The sequence below is a fragment of the Trachypithecus francoisi genome, unplaced genomic scaffold, assembly GCF_009764315.1.
Source record: "Trachypithecus francoisi isolate TF-2019V2 unplaced genomic scaffold, Tfra_2.0 Lachesis_group8, whole genome shotgun sequence".
NCBI lineage: Eukaryota > Metazoa > Chordata > Mammalia > Primates > Cercopithecidae > Trachypithecus > Trachypithecus francoisi.
In genome coordinates, this window is record NW_022681473.1 from 116,216,982 (window position 1) to 116,237,096 (window position 20,115).

A 20,115-nucleotide genomic window follows, 5' to 3' on the forward strand; every position below is an offset into this window, starting at 1 on the left:
GGGAGGGAGACAAGCACTAAAACGGGGGTGAAGAAAGTGAAACAAGTGGTAAAGTAGTAGGTGCCACTCATGGAGGAAGGAGATGAGGAGCTTTCTTTCCAGCCCCAGACTCTTTTACAAGAGAGTTCAAGAAAGGGTTCCCATTTACTGAGAAGTAGAGTTACCACTGAGTTGACATCAAGAACCAATATTATTATAAACTTTCTCTATTTTTTATTTGGTTTTACATCAGTCTAGAATGTAATTGGCTTGATTCTCACCCAAAGTTAGTAGGTTTTGAGAGAAGAAGGATTTGGGCATTTAAAATATCACCCACTAGATTTACTACTTCCACAACAAACCCTACATGTAAAGCTGCTACAAAAAGAATTTTACATAGTGTCAAATCTAAAGGTTTTAACCTAATTTTAGGTTGGTATTAAATTTGAAGCCTCAATATTTTATTAAGGAGACTCCCCACAACCTTAATTCAGCCTTTGGTTGGAACTTCAGTTGGATTCAAGAAAGCCTCTTTCTCTCTAATAAAAAGCTTATAAGTCGGGTTTCTATAAATAGCGTCATTTTATTTTCATTCACTCAATTTCCCAGCTAGCTCAGGTATAATTTCTGATATAATTTCACCTATTAATAATCTCAATCCCCTTCTTAGACCCTGCTCACTTTAACCTGTAAATGATCCAGAGGGTAAAGGGTACAAAGGTGTACAGATGAAAAACAAAATATTTTTTCAGTCCCAGGACCTGTTTTAGCTTCTGGTATCTTATCCCAGAACTCATATTTAACCAAGACTTAATAAAAATGAATCTAGTTCTTCACCACAAAGTCTAAAGAACTTTGAAACTCCATATATTTTAAAAGAATCTCTTAACAAAGGACAAAATGTCCTTGAAGAAATAGTTGCTTAATGAGTTCTTCAAAGGAAAAAACTTCCATATAATCTCTTTTTTTTAATTAAGAAGAAGCAAAGTTAAAAAAAAAATAATAATAAAACCTCCCAGATAATGAAAGGAAAAAACGTTGGGAAACAAGACCATATTAAATTTGCCCAGTGAGGTAGGAAAATTAGGTTCATAGAGGAAAAAGTAATGTCTCAGATCTACAACTATTGATCACAGTAAGTGTGAAGAAGATGAGATCAGACAGGGTTAAAAGATTGTTGACTCAAAAAGCAAAGCAGCAATATAACAAGTGTGTTTTGGAAAAGAGACCTGAGTTCAAACCTCAGATCTATCTTTTACTAACTATGTGACCTCGAGGCATTTGCCTCATAAAATGAACTTTAGCTTCCCTGCTTATTCCATGTCACCTGTTTGGCTCCTTGCAATGATTGGCAATTGGTCTCATTAATCTCTGTGAACCATACCCAGCACATGAGAATTATGAAATGCATGCTACTTGTCCTCACAGGAAATCAACATGTCACAGTAGAAAGAGTACAGCATTGGAATTAGGTAGATGGAGTTTCGGAGACATGCCATTCATTGACCTGCTGTGTAATCTTGGACTCAGTTGTCTCTTTTTAAATAGGGGTTAATAATACTCACTAGGCATGACGTTAATACAAATTAAATCAAATGACACCAGTCTCTGGCTCATAGTATGTATTCAACAGAGGGCGGAGATTTTATCACTTCCATGGGGCAGAACAGAAGAGAAGTTCCAGTATTACTTCTGACACTGCTTCATTAGGCCCCACCTCAGTGCTCTCCATGGACAACCAAGCGTGCTCAAATACTCCAGGATGGAAAAACTCAGTCAGGTGGAGAGGTGGGAGAGCTCTATAGCGATGGAAATTTAAGAAGATAAAACACTTCACCAGTGGGTGGCAAATATATAGATACCCTATTTCTCAAAATAGCTCTGGGCCTTGGGGTGCCGGGGTAAGCAGGCTACCATCCCACTTCCATAGCTGAAAGCAGAAGAATGCCTGCCAGGGACAGAAAAGCAAGAGAAACGTGTTTATCTTCCGAGGAATACTTACAAAATAATTGGTGAGGGGGGTCTTCTAGGGTTACATTGAATGTATAAACTGTTTATTTTTGCAGCACTGATTGGGAGTGCATGGAGAAGGGCTAATGCACTTGGGTTCAGTGTTTACTCCTTCTAAGAGGCTGTACCCAGGGTTCATGACTGTGCAGTCATCTTCTTTCTAAAATAGATATTATTCCCCAGTTTTTCTCCAATGATACCAAGCCATACCATCTCACTCCATTTCCCCTCTTTTTAACCCAGTGGGTACAAGTAGAAACCAGCAGCCCATGCCCACAAAAAATTTAGGGGAATATTCACATGTGGGTATCCTAAAAAGCCTCTCTTGTACTCACTCCCACTAATTGGTTGGAGGAGGGAGTGACTGTTTTCAATCAACTCTGCTTTAACTTGAACTTGTCCCTGCATCAAAACATAATGGGGAGGATATTTTTTCTCAAAAGATTTATCGTAACTAATTAATCATCATGACCATAAAAATCTGTTCATTTTTGTGCGGCATAGAAATTATGTGAAATCTGTCCAATAACGTTAATAAGAGTTACACTGAACAAATGCTGATTAGGCACCCAACATCCTTCTGAGTGCTTTGTAGAGATTAATTTATAAATTCTTAGAGCAGTTATTCTATGTGATTTAACATTATTATCCCTATTTACAGATAAGGTAACAGAAGAAGTACAGAGAGGTTAACTGTCTTGTGCAAGACACTTAAGAAATGAGAGGAGTAAACTATGAAGCTGCAATTTGGAATGCAGGCAAATCAGGTCAGGGCCTGCTATTTAAACCCTGCTGTAGAAGACTGCATTTTTACATTGACCATAGAAATGTATTAGATAGAGGAGCATCGAGAAACACTGGAAATCCTGCAAACCCACGAGGTCTAGCTCTCAGCCCTAGGATGAAGGCCCATCTCCAGGTTTGTTCCTCCCTTGGGTATTGCTATGGTTTGGCTGTGTCCCCACCCAAATCTCATCTTGAACTGTAGCTCCCGTAATTCCCACTTGTGGGAGGGACCCGGTGGGAATTAACTGAATCATGGGGGCAGGTCTTTACCATGCTGTTCTCATGATAGTGAATAAGCTTCACAAGATCCGATGGATTTTTAAAGAGGAGTTTCCCCACACAAGCTCTCTTCTCTTGTCAGCTGCCACATGTGATGTGCCTTTCACCTTCTGCCATGATTGTGAGGCCTCCCCAGCCAGTTGGAGCAAGTCTATTACAATTCTTTCTTTTGTAAATTGCCCAGTCTTGTGTATGTCTTTATCAGCAATGTGAAAATGAACTAATACAGGTACACTGTCTCAGTCCTACAGGCAGTAACTTCTCCCTGGAGCTACTATTTCTGTGTTCTTTAGCCTCTCTTTTCCCTGTACGAGTCAATCCTTTGTCACTCTAGTCTCCTGTTAATCCCCTATTTCTATATAATAAACTGTCTCTGTTCAAATCCCTCATGCTTCCTTCCTCCCCAGAGGACTGGCCCCAAAACTTGCTCGGTGCCTCCTGTCCTCACTGACACTCTTGCTCAGTGTCAGCTGCTGTCGACTCCTCGCTGTTCCTCTGGTCTTCCACCTGTGTTCCCACCTGAGAGCTTTTGTACTTGCTCTTCCCTGGAAAGACTTCACACACACACACACACACACACACCTCTTAGATTCGATAAATGAATGTATTGAATTCACAGGATACAAAATAAACTGACAAAAATTAGTAGCGTTTCTGCACACCAAAAATGATCAAGATGAGAAGCAAATCTAGAAGGCAATATCATTTACAATAGCTACAAAAATAAAACACAATAAAATTAAATACCTAGGAACATATTTAATTAAGGAAGTGAAAGACCTTTGCAAGCAAAACTACAAAACAGTGATGAAAGAAATTGTACATGGTACAGAAAATAGAAAGTATTCCATGTTCATAAATTATTCAAATGACCATACTGCTCAAAGCAATCTATAGATTCAATGCAATCCTTATCAAAATATCAATGTTACTTTTTTACAGAATTAGAAAAACAATCCTAAAACTCATATGAAACCAAAAAAGAGCCTAAATAGCCAATAAAATCCTAAGCAAAAGAACAAAGCTGAAGGTATTACATTACCTGACTTCAAATTATAATACAAGGCTATGGTAACCAAAACAGTATGGTACTGGTGTAAAACTGGACAATAAATCAATGAAACCAAACACAGAAACCAGAAATTAAGCCATATCTCTACAGCCAACTGATCTTTGACAAAGTAGACAAGAACATACACTGGGGAGAGGATACCCTTCTCAACAAATAATTCTGGGAAAATTGGAAAATTAGATATCCGTATACAGAAGAATGAAACTGGACCCCTATCTCTCACTATATACAATAATCAACTCAAGATGGATAACACACTTAAATGTAAGACCCGAAACTACAATAATACTAAAAGAAAGCCTAGAAAAAAATGTTCTAGGCATTGTTGTAGGCCAGGGGTGTACAACCTTTTGGCTTTCCTGGGTCACACTGGGAGAAGAAGAATTGTCTTGGGCCACACATAAAATATAATAACACTAACAATAGCTGATGAGCTCATAAAAGTTACTAATGAATCATAATGTTTTAAGAAAGTTTAAGAATTTGTATTGGGTCACATTCAAAGCCGACCTGGGCTGCATGTGGCTCATGGGCTACAGGTTGGACAGGTTTGGTCTCGGCAAAGAATTCATGACTAGGACTTCAAACACACAAGCAACAGAAACAAAAATAAGCAAATAGGGCTTAATTAGCTAAAAAGCTTCTGCATAGCAAAAGTAATAATTAGCAAGGTGAATAGGCAACCTACACAATAAAATAAACTATTTGTAAACTATGCATCTGACCGGGGACTAATATCCAGAATTTACAAGGAACTCAAACAACTCAAAAAGAAACAAACAAAAACCAGAAACAATTTTATTAAAAAGTGGGCAAAGGACATGAATAGACATTTTTAAAAAGAAGACATACAAATGTCCAACAGATACATGAAAAATGTTCAACAATGCTAATCATCAGCAAAATGCAAATCAAAACCACAACGAGATACCATCCTAACTCAGAATGATTATTATCAAAGAGACAAAAATAACAGATGTTGGCAAAGATGCAGAGAAAAGGGAGCATGTATAATCATTGGTGGATATGTAAATTATTTCAACCTCTATGGAAAACACTGTGGAAATTTCTCAAACATCTAAAAATAGGACTATCCTTCAATCCAGCAATCCCACTACTGGGTATCTACCCAAAGGAAAAGAAATACTTGTATCAAAAAGATACCATCACTAGCATGTTTCTTACAGCACCATCCACAATAGCCAAGATATGGAATCAACCTAAGTGTACATCAATGGATAATTGGGCAAAGAAAATATGATACATATACACAACGGACTACTATTTAGCCATAAAAAAGAATGAAACTATGTCTTTTGTGGCAATATGGATGGAACAAGAGGTCATTATCTTAAGTAAAACAACTAGAAACAGAAAGACAAATACTGCATGCTTTCACTTAAAAGTGGGAGCTAACTAATGTGTACACATGAACAGAATGTGCAATAACAGACAACAGACATTAGGAAAGGTGGAGGGGTTGGAGGAGGATGGATGAAAGAAATTAATTAATGGGTACAATGTATGTTAGTTGGGTGATAGATACATTAAAAGTTCCAGGCTGGGCGCGGAGACTCAAGCCTGTAATCCCAGCACTGTGGGAGGCTGAGGCGGGCGGATCACGAGGTCAGGAGATCGAGACCATCCTGGCTAACATGGTGAAACCCCATCTCTACTAAAAATACAAAACATTAGCCGGGCGTGGTGGTGGGCACCTGTAGTCCTAGCTACTCGGGAGGCTGAGGCAGGAGAATGGCGTGAACCCAGGAGGCGGATCTTGCAGTGAGCCGAGATGGTGCCACTGCACTCCAGCCTGGGGGACAGGGCAAGAGTCCGTCTCAAAAAAAAAAAAAGTTCTGAGTTCATCACTTTGCAATAAACCTATGGAACAAAATTACATTTGTACTTCTTAAATTTATAAAAATAAAAAATACAGTACCAAAAATTCTAAAAAATTATGAGGTGGTTTGAATTAAGTGATGAAAATAACGTAAGAACATCAAGATGAATCAATAGAAAGTATCCAATCTGAAGAACACAGAGGAAAAGAATAGCGGGGGAAGTATTGGAACAATATTAAATGTTCTAAAATATGATTATTTGAAATCTCAGACAATGAAGACACAGAATGGCAAAAAAACATTTTTCAAAGAATTAACAACTGAAGTTTACAAATTTGAAGCAATTCAGAAATTTAAAGAATGAAGAAATTCAGCCACCCAAAAGAGCTAAACATGAAGATGATCATACCTCAACATATCACACACAAAGTGCTACAAACCAATATTTTGAAAGCAGTCAGAGAAAAACAACACATTGCATACAAGGAGAAAATGATGATTCAAATAACTATTAACTTCTCATCAGAAACAAGGGAGGTAAGAAGACAGTGAAAAAAATTATACTGGTAATCGACAGATTAAATCAACCAAATAATTGATAAGATTTAAGAAAACTATGCAACAAAATATGTTTAACCTTAAGCTTAGATTTTTTTCAGATCATAAGACAATAAAGCTACCAAATCCAACAAAGGTAGACAATTGCATTCTCACCTTCACTCTGTGTATTTGTGTTATTTTAAAATATTTTAAAGTAATTCATGGGTCAGTACAGAAATCATATGAGAATTGATAACACATTTCAAATGAATTGTAATAAAAGCAGTGTTAAAGTTCTTAAAATGAAACATATAGTCTTAAGTGTCTATTTTAGGGAGTAAAAAGTATTTCTTAAAAATGTTACTTCTACAGTTTAGAAAATTTGAGTAATTCCAAGAAAAATAGAAAGAAGAAAATAATAAACATGAAAGAATACATTAATGAAACATTAAACAAAACAAACCATCAAAAACAACACAAAAGATTAGTAGGAAAATGAAATACATAAAATGTTGACAGGATTGGTCAATGCAAAATGGAACTTTCAAGTAATTAATCTAAGAGTAAAAATGCACTATTCACAATAGCAAAGACTTGGAATCAACCCAAATGTCCATCTGTGACAGACTGGATTAAGAAAATGTGGTACATATACACCATGGAATACTATGCAGCCATAAAAAAGGATGAGTTTGTGTCCTTCGTAGGGACATGGATGCAGCTGGAAACCATCATTCTCAGCAAACTATCGCAAGAACAGAAAACCAAACACCTCATGTTCTCACTCATAGGTGGGAATTGAACAATGAGATCACTTGGACACAGGAAGGGGAACATCACGCACTGGGGCCTATTGTGGGGAAGGGGTAGAGGAGAGGGATAGCATTGGGAGATATACCTAATGTAAATGACGAGTTGATGGGTGCAGCACACCAACATGGCACATGTATACATATGTAACAAACCTGCACGTTGTGCACATGTACCCTAGAACTTAAAGTATAATAAAAATAATTTGATATAATTGCAGATGATATGGGTTTTTAAAAATTAAAAGACAATATAAAGAACATTAGTGTGTAATAAATTTGAAAACTTAAATGTAATGAAACTTTTACTAAAAAATTATTTTAAAACTCCTCAAGAAAAAATTTAACAGACAAAACAAAATATACTCATTAACCATCAGAGAAAAAGAATCCATGTAGATTCTACTTTCCACCAAGAAAAAGTAATAGAAGTAATTTTGCCTAGTCATCTGAAGCAAGCAAACAAAAAGAAAACAGACAAAGTACCTGGAACAATTGAATATCAGGCAACGAAAGATTATGATCTGTCAGAGGGATCTAGGAAAGCAATAAGCTGAAGTCTAAGACCTTCCTATCTTACCCTTTTGAGAGTGTGTCCCAGATTTAATCTAGGAAGAGGCAATCCAGATGAAGACTGAAAAAATCCTGAGTTGAGAAGACAGAACTGAAAATCTGGAATTATCAAAATGGCTGAACTTCCCAGGACAGAATACCAGAGAGGAGGGAGCCACACAGAGAGAAAACTAGAGACAAGCAGAAAATTATCCTTGATTATTCAAAAGAGCACTCATCAGTATATGTGTATGAGGAAATTATATGAGACAGGAGAAAGAGCATCCAAAATGATGAGAAGAAATAGTAGCTCACGTTCTCACTGTGTGGGAACACTGCCTGGATTGCTCCAGACAGAGAGAAAACCTTATAATTTATAGGGCATTAGGTAAAAGTCTCAGAAAGTCTTACCTCAACAGTGGAACATAACTAGGCCTAGATTAAATGCTGTTCTTTTCCTACCCAACAAATCTCCAAAGCAAGCAATAAAAGGATCAAACTGTTCACACGTATCTCAAGTCTCAAGATGAAGTTCAGAAATATTTAAAGAAAATATCCAGCATCCAACCATGTAAAATTTCTAAGACCTGGAATCCAATTCAAGATTACCACACAACAAGAGAAGCAACTAAATATGACCCAAATAGGGAAAAAAATCAATCAATCAAATCTAATAAAGAAAATTGACATAGAATTACCATACAAGAATAACTGTGCTTCAAATGTTCATAAAGGTAATAGACACCTGAGATAAATAAAAATGAAATCATACGTCTAGAGATAAAAACTGCAATGTTGGAGAATAAAAATACCTGAATGAAGAATGTTCTTTCTATGTCTAGTTTGTTAAAGGTTTTTATCATGAATTGATGTTGAATTTTGTCAACCTCAACATAGCAAAGACCAGATATGACAGAACCACAGCTAACATCATACTGAATGGGGAAAAGCTGAAAGCCTTTCCTCTAAGAACTAGAACAAGAAAAGAATGCCCATTTTCACTACTGCTCTTCTACATAGTACTGGAAATACTAGCCAGAGCAATTAGGCAAGCTAAAAAATAAAAGGCATCCAAATTAGAAAAAGGGTAGTTGCATTGTCCCTCCTTACGGATGACAAGATCTTATATCTAGAAAAAAATCTAAAGACTCCACCAAAACACACTTAGACCTGATAAACAAATTCATAAAAGTTATAGGATACAAAATCAACATACAAAAATCAGTAGCATTTCCGTTATACCAATAATGAACTATCTGAGAAAGAAACCAGGAATGCAGTGCCATTTACAGTAGCTGCCAAAAAACAACAAACAGTAATAAATTTAACCAAAGAAGTGAAAGATCTCTGCAAGGAAACCTACAAAATATTAACTTAAAAAATTAGATAGGACACACACAAATGGAAAGACCTTCCATGCTTATGGATCAGAAGAATTAATATTGTTAAAATAACCAAACTAACCAAAGCAATCCATGGATTTAATGTAATCCCTATCAAAATACCACTGTCACTTCTCACAAACCAGAAAAAAAATCCTAAAATTTGCATCAAACCAAAAAAGATTCTCAATGCCCAAAGCAATCCTAAGCAAAAATAACAAAACTGGAGATATCACACTACCTGACTTCAAAATTTATCACAAAACTATAGTAACTTTGCGTAGTTTGTATTAACATGGTACTGATACAAAAACAGACACATAGACCAATGGAACAGAATAGAGAACCCATAAATAAACCCACATATTTACTCACAGTCAACTAATTTTTGACAAACTCACCAAGAACATACATTGGAGAAAAAACCGTCTTCAGTAAATGGTGCCAGGAAAATTGGATATTCATCTGCAGAAGAATGAAACTGGATTACTATCTCTCACCATATACAACAATCAACTCAAAGTGGATTAAAGACAAATGTAAGATCCAAAATTAAAAAACTGGAAGAAAACATAGAGGAAACACTTCAGGACATTTATCTAGGCAAATATTTTATGGCTAAGACCTCAAAAACATAGGCAAGAAAAAAAAATGGAAAGATAAGACTATTTTAAACTAAGAAAGCTTCTGCACGGCAAATAATCAGCAAGTGAATAGACAATGTATTGAGTAGGAGAAAATATTTGCAAATTATTCATCTGACAAGGGATTAAAATAACAGTAATAAGTAAACAAATAAAATCAATAATCTCATTAAAAAGTGGGCAAAGGTCCTGAATAGACATTTTCCAAAAAAAGACATACAAATGGCCAACAGGTATATGAAAAAAATGCTCAACATCACTAATCGTCAGGGAAATGTAAATCAAAACCACAAGGAGATATCATCCTACCTCAGTTAGAATGGCTATTAAAAAGACTAAAAAACAACAGATGCTGGCGAGGATGCAGGGAAAAGGGAACAACAAATATGTAAAAATATTATGTATCAATTTAAAAATACACTGAAAGAGATTAACACAGATTAAATATCAATATAAGTAATCTTGAAGACATTATAAATATCCAAGTGATTCACATAAAAGAAAAAATAATAATTTCTAAGATGAAAAAAGCATCAGTGAGCTCTGAAACAGTTTCAAGTAAGCTAACAGATGTATCTTAAATTCCTGAAAAAGAAAGGTAGTGACAGAAAAAAAATATTTTAAAAATAACAGTCATAACATTTCAAATTTTGAGGAAAACTGCAAATCCACAAATCTAAGAAGCATAATCAATCTCAAGCACAAGGGTTATTTAAAAAACTACACCAAGACTGATCATAATCCCATTGATTAATACTCGTGATAAAGAGAAAATCTTAAAAGGAGCCTGAAGAAAAAGGAACATTACATAAAACATAAGGTTGACAGCAGATTGACTGTCTGAAACAGTGCAAGCACTGAGTCAGTACAGCAACATCCTTTAGGTACTGAAAGAAAACACTCTAAACCTAGAATGTTGTGTCTGGAAAAAATATCTTTAACAGTGATACAATGTATTGTATCATTGTAATGTAATGTATCATTACAAGTTAAAATAATGCATCACAAAAAGACCTAAACTACAAGAAATGTTACAAAAAGTCCTTAAGGCAGATGAAAAATGATAGTATATGGATACACGGATAAACCAAAGAAATAAAATGCTATTTAATCCTAATTACATAGGTAAATATATTCAATTTTTTATTACTTAAAGATTTTTAAAAGATAATTGGTTGCTTAAATAGACAAAAATATAACACAAAGTCTATAATGCATGTATAATTGAAATTCAAACTATGATAATAGAAAATAGATGAATGGTTCTCTGGGGCCTAGGTTAAGGCAGAGATTTGGGCAGCCAGAAAGATAAATTACAAAGGGACAAGGGCAAATTTGGGGAGATTACAGATGCCTTCACTATCTTAACCATGGTCATGGCCTCACAAATACACACATATATCAAACCTTTTTCTGATTTTACATTAAAAATAGAAGTCTATAAGCAAAGTCACTGTGTTAAGGTTTTCTAGCAAGTTCAATTTAACTATGCAGTAGTAAATAGTCTCTATTTTATAAATTGTATCAGGAAATAGAAAAGGAGAGAATTATCCCCAAGTCATTTAACAAGGATAATATTACCTTGAAACCACACTAGAATAAGGTAGCCTGAGAAAGGAAAAAGTTTATATTAGGTTTGGGGCAGATTTGGTACTTCGCTGGGAGTCCTCTGCTGAGAGAAAAGGACTATAAGGACATTCAGCAGCACCTCCTGTGCAGTTAGATTTACAAGGGCCCCTGAAATCCACTGCTGGCTCCAGGGCAGGGACAGACCTCAGTCCCCTAACCTACATATGCCCCAGCTGGTCCACTCTTGGAGTTTACCAAGCAAGCAACTGTTTAGAGACAATTTAATTGTAATGTGCCCTCATAGCTAAGTGGTCTTTTATTAGCCCAAATGGAGTCCCATGCGTCAGGAGGGGTCACCTTCTCCCAATTCCCCTCCAGTCTTTCGCCATTAAAGTGAAATATGGCTTTAATATAGTCACACCTGGGGGAAGTGCTCTCTTAGCCGGCAGCCATGGATGCCCACCCTCCCCCATTTAAAGGTTGCCTCTTATTTCTTTATTCCTCCGGGCTGGGTTTGGCAGCTTTTTGAATGATCAGATTAGTTTTAAAGTCAATAGAAACATAGCATACGAATAGCAAAATCACTGGCACTTAAGTGCTTTGGAGCTGACTTCAGCCACAGTTTAAGTATAAAGAGACTGGGGGAAGACAGAACAAATAGCCCATGAAAACTAGTTTTAGAGTTCTTTATTCAGTATATGTTTGGGGAAGTTGCAGGATAGACGACTCCAACAAATCCAGGTTTTAGTGTCTCTTGGGCTCCTGAAGCCCGGGAAAGGCACAGTGGCCAAAGCATGCTGGCCTCAGTGTGTGTGGGAATGGCAGGGGATGGGGGTTAGGAGAACAGTTTATAAAGAAAATGGTTCAAAGCTCTACTTTGATTCCTAAGGTAAAGTATGCTACCAGGAGGAACACGGAGCTCATTCAGGGCACAAAGCTCAGATTAAAATGTTTCATCAGCTTTCTAACTTCCAGCACGCTCACACTTGGGCACAGCTAGCAGCCTGTGAACACCCAGAACTCTGCTGCTTTGGGTCACCAACAATATACTGAAACCAGTCAATGACGATTTTCATTCTCAATCATGTTAGCAAAGGCCCAGAACAGTTAACAACTACGAGAAGGTCACACAGCCCTCAATCCTTTGACTCCCAAGTCTGTGCTACGGGAGTCAGTGGATGAGAATACGTTCCTCTCTTGTTGTATTTTCTTGACTCTCACTTAATTCTAAAGGTGTCTTTCATACTTCCAGCCTCCTTTTTGAAGTAAGTCAACAGTATGGCCTGGAAGAGTCACTTAGTAGCTTTCCCCCAGTCATGGGTGATCAAATATTCTTTTGCATATTTGACATATTTATATTCCTCAGGAAGTTGTATCCACTGGCCCATATCTTTAGTCAAATATAAGTTTTATGGTTACAAAGTTCTAAATCTCTCTTACTCTCACATTTAAATTATCCCAGATCTTTCTGGAGATTCAGGGTCTACAGGAACCAGCAAGTGTCTCTAAGCTGTGACTTGAGGAATTTGATTTATTTGGCTTCTTCTCCTTTGAATAGCTTCAGTGTTCCTGCTACAGGGAAAGGCCACAGAGTAAACAAAATAAAATAACTAATGAAATCTAAGTATCTAATTCCAACAGAAGAGAGAGAGAGAGATAATGTAGAAACTCAAATAAATTATTTTGATTTACTATCTGAAACCTTAGATCAAATTTCTGACTACTTTTATTCACACATTCATTGCATCATTTTTTCCCTCAAAGTCCACCTTTACTTTTGATCACAGGCTGCCCTCAGAAACCGTGATATCACTGAATACTACTGCGTTCCTCTTTTTCCTTGAAAGGGTCACTTACTTACTTTGCTTCTTGAACGAAAGCCCCAGTGCCTTATAATCAAGGCCATGAGAGTGAAATGGATGTAGGGACAGTTTATTATTTTTCTAATGATATTCATATGAGCTGCTGCATTCCCACAAAGACAGGGCCAGGCAGGGCATGGTTAGATTTTATGAGAAAGGTGTAATAGGCAATATTTTTCCTATCTGTAATTCAGGTCCTTGAAAATGAGCCACTGTGGCATACCAGCTAGGAGATACTTTAGGTCTAGAATGTGGACATTCCTCTGTGAAGTTTCCTCACATAAATAGGAAACAGAAGATATTTTAGAGCAAAAGCAAAATTAAGATGATCTGAGCTTACTCCAAATATGGAGAATTCAAATTACATATGGAAGATCTTCTGAACAGGAAGCAGTAAGAGGGGAGAGTTCCCTGACCCCCCTCATAGGAAGTGCGGGAGGCGTGTGGCTTTTCTGTCTGGCCACCACATGCTCAGACCCCTTCCAGGAGGGAGACCATTCAGACAGGCAGGCTCAGGAGCCTGGATGAGCACTTTTGGGCTCCAGCCCCACAGTAGCATCTGGGGAGAGTACCTGCAACTCCTGAAACCTCGACGGCATGTTACAGTGCTCCTTTTAGCTCTGACATCTGCAGACAGCTTGAACGTTAACCAGCTCAGTGCCCTCTTGGTACCGGGGTTCTTGTCTGGCATCCAGGAAGAGTCAGGTCACACAGACAAATTGAAGGATGGTAAATGCGGGGGATTTTATTGCCAGATGGAGGGGGCTCTCAGCGGGATGAAAGGGGATGAAGTGGGAAGATGATCTTCACCTGGAGTTCAGCAATCCTGCAGCTGATCTCCTCTCTGACTGCCCCCAGCTGAACTCCTCTTGATGTTCAGATGCTTCTTCTCTTCTCTCCTTCTTGGCCTTGCCACTCTTCTGTTCTTCTGTTCTTCTGCTCGTGGAGCCTGGCGTTTGGAGTTTATATGGGGACGGGATAGAGGGCCATGGCAGGCCAAAAGGCAACATTTGGGTGCAGAAACAGAAATGCTTGTTCCCATTTAGGGCTGTGGGTTTCCATGCTTGAGGCTTTGCTGGGGAACTGCCCTCTTCTACCCAGTATCTACCTGCCTTCTGTTTGTGTCAGCAACATCAGTAGGATATGGAATTACGTTTCCAGACGACTTCTGAAAATACATGATATCCATCAGGGCGTAAGACTTCACAAGAAGTACTTAATAGAAATCATCCCTAGCATTGAGAAGAAAGAAATGAAGTTAGCTCCACTCACCGCAGGCCCTGAACCCACGGGATAACAAGGAGATAAAGGTAAAAGCTCATGTTCCTTCAGAGTAGCAGATTTTAGCAGGGAAGAATATAGCCAGGGATCAAAGAAACTCATTAGAAAAGATGACAAGAAACCTTCCTGTTTAATACTGCTGTACCCTTTCCACTTATTGCTGAGATTTCCTCTTCTGAAAAAAAAAAAAAATCATAGAGATTCGGACATTGTCTGGCTTAAGTAAAGCGTAAGACAACTCTGCTTCAAATTCTTCTTTCATCCACCCCCATTTATTTCTGATTGACATGACACTTCCAGCCTCAAGAAGTTGACAATCATTGGATAAGAGGCAGCGCAAGAGGTTCCCCTGAGAGGAAGTAAACAGGAGATAAATGGGGAAAAAACAGTAATACCACATTTCAGTGCAGGAGTTAGTAAAGTGCTTTTATTTCCTTCTCCCTTTATCCCTTCAGGCAGCCAGTACAGTTCTATTCCTTTGATTCTCAACCCAAAACATCAAATCTTGATCTCAGTGAATCTTTTTTGTTAGAATGTCTTCCCTTTCCCATTTGTGTGAAATGCCTAAATCCTGACCTAAATCCAAACTGCCTCCTATCTGCTGTGCTATGCCTCTTATTCTCCATCTCCCACTTCCATGGCCCAGGAATGAGTCCGTCACCGTCTTCTCTCTGTGCGTCCTCTGATCCGCTGGACTCTGATCGCTCACTCCTGACTTTTGCACAGTAGAAATAACACATTATGCCGTCCACGTTAATACAATCATCCTTTTCTATCTCTGTGTATGCAGAGTAGCGGGGGCAGAGGTGGTGAAGAGAAACAGGACATAGGGAGGAGGGCTGGGCTTAGAGGAAGGAAGGCTAATGACAGAGCAAAAAGGGAAGAAGGGGTAAATGACTGTCTTCAGACGGAATGAATACATTCTAAGCCCCAAGATTTGGATTTTCAGAAAGGGCTTATAAACCCACCCAACTGAGCTTCAATGCGTCATAGAAACAGATTTGGTATACTAAGCTTGAGCTCACAATTACAGTGTTTTACGCATGAAAGCACCAAGTCAGAGAAAACATGAGCAGATAATGGGGAAGGAGAGAGACGGAAGAGAAAACATGAGTAGATAATGGGGAAGGAGAGAGACGGAAAAGAAGCTGTTGCACGAGTTTTAGCTGATGAGAAGCACCTTGTCAGGTTCTGCCCTGGGGAATCCCAGTCTGGCCATGTCTGCGGGTATGCTAGATGAAGAACACAGAGCCAGGTGGGCAGAGGAACACCCTCGGTGTACCCAGAAATGGGCTCATTTGCTGCAGGAAAGCCAGGGCCATCTGTTCCTTTTCAGTTTGTAGAAAATATCACTTTAGTCCAAAAGGAGACTCCATATTTGGCCACTTTCAATAGCTGCACATAAAGACATGTTACCTGTTCACAGGCTGAATATTGTTGATGACTTTTGTTCATTTAAAAAGATAGGTTTATGTTGAGAACACTTCAAATACAATTATATTATAGATAATTTATATACAAGAAACTATTGTTAACTATTGTCTCCCTACTGTACTACAGAGCATTAGAACATATCTCTTCTAACTAACTGTATTTTTGCACCCATTAACCAACTTCTCTTCATGCTCCCTCCATAACCTTCCCAGCCTCTGGTAACTACCATTCTACTCAGTACCTCCATGAGATCCATTTTTGTCAGCTTCCACATGTAAAAGAACACGCGGTATGTGTCTTTCTGTGCCTGGCTTATTTCTCTTAACATAATGACCTCCAGGTCTATCCATATTGCAGCAAAGATGAATGTCTGATGTGGTGGATTTCTCAATTACCCTGATTTGATTATTACACAATTTATACATGTATCAAAATGCCATATATCCCCTAAAATATGTATAACTATTATGTTTTAAACAATAACATTTTTAAGAGCAAATAGATGAAAAATAGATTTAACTTTATTTATCTAAAAAAGTACAAATACACACAAAAAATAAGCCACCAATAATCCAATTTCGAATATGAATACAGATACAGCACATACAAATGCTAATGTGTGCATGTGTAGGCAGATAGATAGATAGATCAGTAATAGAAAAATAGATATAAGAATGTCATGTATGGGGGAAGATTGTCTTCCCCTTTGCCTTCCGTCCAAGATTAAAAATGTATTGTATATTTTTTCTTTACGTTTACAGATTTTTAAATTTAAATTATAAACAAACTTGAATTTCCTTTATGTGTACCATTTAATATCAAAAGCTAATGATATATTCTTCTAAATTTATTTCCAATATCTCCAACATTATTTAATATAAAATGTATTTCCCAGTGACTTTGAGACACATTTATCACATACTAATTTCTTATGTACTTTCAGATTTCTTTTTTGACTCTATTCTCTGACGCTAATATTTTTGCCTCTTCCACTGCTGAAATGTTTGCTTTACAGCTTGTACTGACCTACATTTACACTCTCATCTGACCTTTAGAATTAATTTGCATGATTAGTCCCAATATCTATTCCCCAGGGTGAAAAGTAATTGCCTTCTTGTTAGAATTGCTATTAAGTTTGGAAAAAAAAAAAAAACAGAAAAAAAGATAACAATTGAAGCATCAACAAGGATGTTTAATCTCAGAGGCAATATCAAGGCAGAGACCTCTTAGATCGTCAGAACCCCAATGTATTTATATCTATAGTAAAATGCACATTTTTTTGGCTTTGAAGCTGGATGAATTCGCATTAAAAATGTAAGTCTGCCATTGAATATGTAACGTACTTGATTTCTCTGAGGCTCAGTTTTTTCATCTGTAAAATCGGGAAGATAATACCTTTCAGGATGATGTTGAAATGTGCTGTGTATCTAGCATAGCAGGTGCCCAACAGAAGTTAGGTCCTTTATCCCTTCTAATCGTCAATTCTCAGTCACCTGTCCAGCTGTGTTTATTCAATTGTATAGCTCAGCATTATTATGAGAAGATTGCAGTTGATTTTATAGTGTTGAAATTGATATAACAGGGATGGGAATGGGGAAAGAAGGTCACAAGCAAAGCGCACCCTTGCTTTAAGGAGCTTACAGTCAAGTGGGTGAACAAAAATATTTCTTGCATGTTTTAAATAAAATAATCAACACAGCGATTTTATGGAATTTCTAAATATGTTTTTAGAGTTGCAAGTTAATAAAACTCCTCATTCTTTTAGATAATTTTAGTAGGGAAAAAAGAACAATACAGTTTCCTCTAAAAGGATCTTCACATGAGCCTCCATAGTTACAGTCAAGAGAAAGTCGATGAACAGATTTGTAGTTTCTAATACTTGGAACATAAGTTGTTGAACAGAAGATGAGAAAAATGAAAATAAAAGTGTATTAGTTATGTAGTTCCATAATAAGCCATCTCACAACTCCCTTCAAATAAAGTAATTTCTATATGGATCCATAATCCAGGAGCCAAAACCACATACATTCCAAATTTGTAGTTCTGAGTTTCAAGACAAACCCCTGGATACTTCTATCTCTCGACAATGGCCTCAGTGGTCAAGGCACAGACTATATTTGTCTTGCCCCCAAAATGCATCTTTGCTGTACCTTCACATGGGTGAAACTGTCTTTCTCATGAGATAAATAAAGCAAATAAGTGGCATTTGGGGGAGACCTGAAGACTTAGAAATCTCAATATTATTTCCACCTTGGGTTTATTTTTCTGTCTTTTGGGGCATATAATTTACATTCATCTAGCCTGCAGGTCTTCAAATTACTATATTCTCAATAAATTTATATTGCAGTTGACAGGCAGAAAGAACCTCTTTTAGAAGGTCATATTTTCTTTCTTTTATGCATTCAGAGATCCCAGAAGCCCACAGTTCTGCAAAATGTACCCGGCACTCTCCAATACAGTTTTACTTTTTACTAAATGCCCAATACTACAGCCTTGGAAAGCAAAGTTTAAATGCCGAGAAACAATAGTTTACAGTTTAACTAGTTGCTTTGATTCTATATAACAAGAATTGTATACTTCCCAGAATAGGACACAAAGTTTCTTATTGCTTTCAATCCTACCTCTTTGACTAGAACCATTTCTAGTCTGTTAATTATAATCCCGCACTCCTGGCACAAAATTCTGAAACAGTTATTCTTCTTTTGGTTGCACATGTTGGAAAAGCCAACTAATGTTGGCTTATACATGAAACTAATTTATTATTCATGTAAGTATATTTCCAGAGATAATACTGGCTTTAAGTGTAGCTTGGTTCAGCAGCTAATGAGGACCTGACTTTTTTCTGCCTTCAGCATTATTGCCTTTATCCTAAGACTGGCTTTTCTTGAGGTCTTATGATGACTGCCAACAGGTGCTGGGGCTGCATTTTTTTGTTGCTCAGCTCCGCATAAAAGTAAGCCTTTGCCAATCATTACCAGCAAATATCCAGAGATTCACTTTCTTTAAACAACTTAAATTACATCTCTACCTTGTTACTTACTCTTGTGTACAGGGAATAGAGTGTATTGCTTGGCTTATCCCAGGTCATATTGTACATCTGTGGATCTGGAGGTATGGTCGAATTACCCAGAACCAAATGGATTTCTAAATAGTGACTGGGAATTCTGGTAATGGGAAAGTAAGGAATGGTTGCTAAGGAGGCATCCAACAAATTTTCACTACATTTAAACAGTGCCTTTCTCCTTATTGGATAAAGATCATGTACATTTAGTTAACTACTTTTTTTCCTTAGCAATGAAAACGCAATTCATTTCTAGTCTGGGAATGGATATCACCCAAACAGTGTTGTTAATTGGATATACTACACTTTAAACACAGACATACAAGGTAAAACAAAAGTCAGTTTACAAACACAGATAATTTGTAACAGTCTTTAATTCATAGTTCAGGATTTTTACACTTGGGATACTCTTCTCAGAGATATCTAAATATCTCACTCCTCCTCTTCATCTTTTTCCCTGAAGGTCTCCTCTTCAATGAGGCCTTCCCTAAACACAAGTCGCTTCCCCTGCAACATTTCCTATCATTCTTCCTCTTATCAGCTTTATTAAGATATATTTTATATATCACATGTTCCCCCATTTAAAATGTAAAATTCAACATAATCACCAATAGGTGCAACTTCACCACAGTCCAATTTTGAACATTTCATCGTCTCAAAAACAAACTCTGTAGCTTCTAAGTGCTGTCCTTTAGCTGCGTCAGCCCTAAGCAGCCACACGTCTACCTTCTGTATCTATATGTCTTTCTGGGCTTTCGTGAGAGTGAGATCATACAGTATATGGTCTTTTGTGACTGGCACTTTTCACTTAGCAGAATTTATTCAAGGTTCATCCACAATGTGGCATATATCACTACATATGCTCCTTGAGTTACAATGGAGGCATGTCCTGATGATCTCCTTGTAAATTGGAAATATCATGACGCCAAAATGTATTTAATATACCTAACCACCAAATATCATCACCTAGCATAGCCTACATTAAATGTGTTTAGAACACTTAAATTAGCCTCC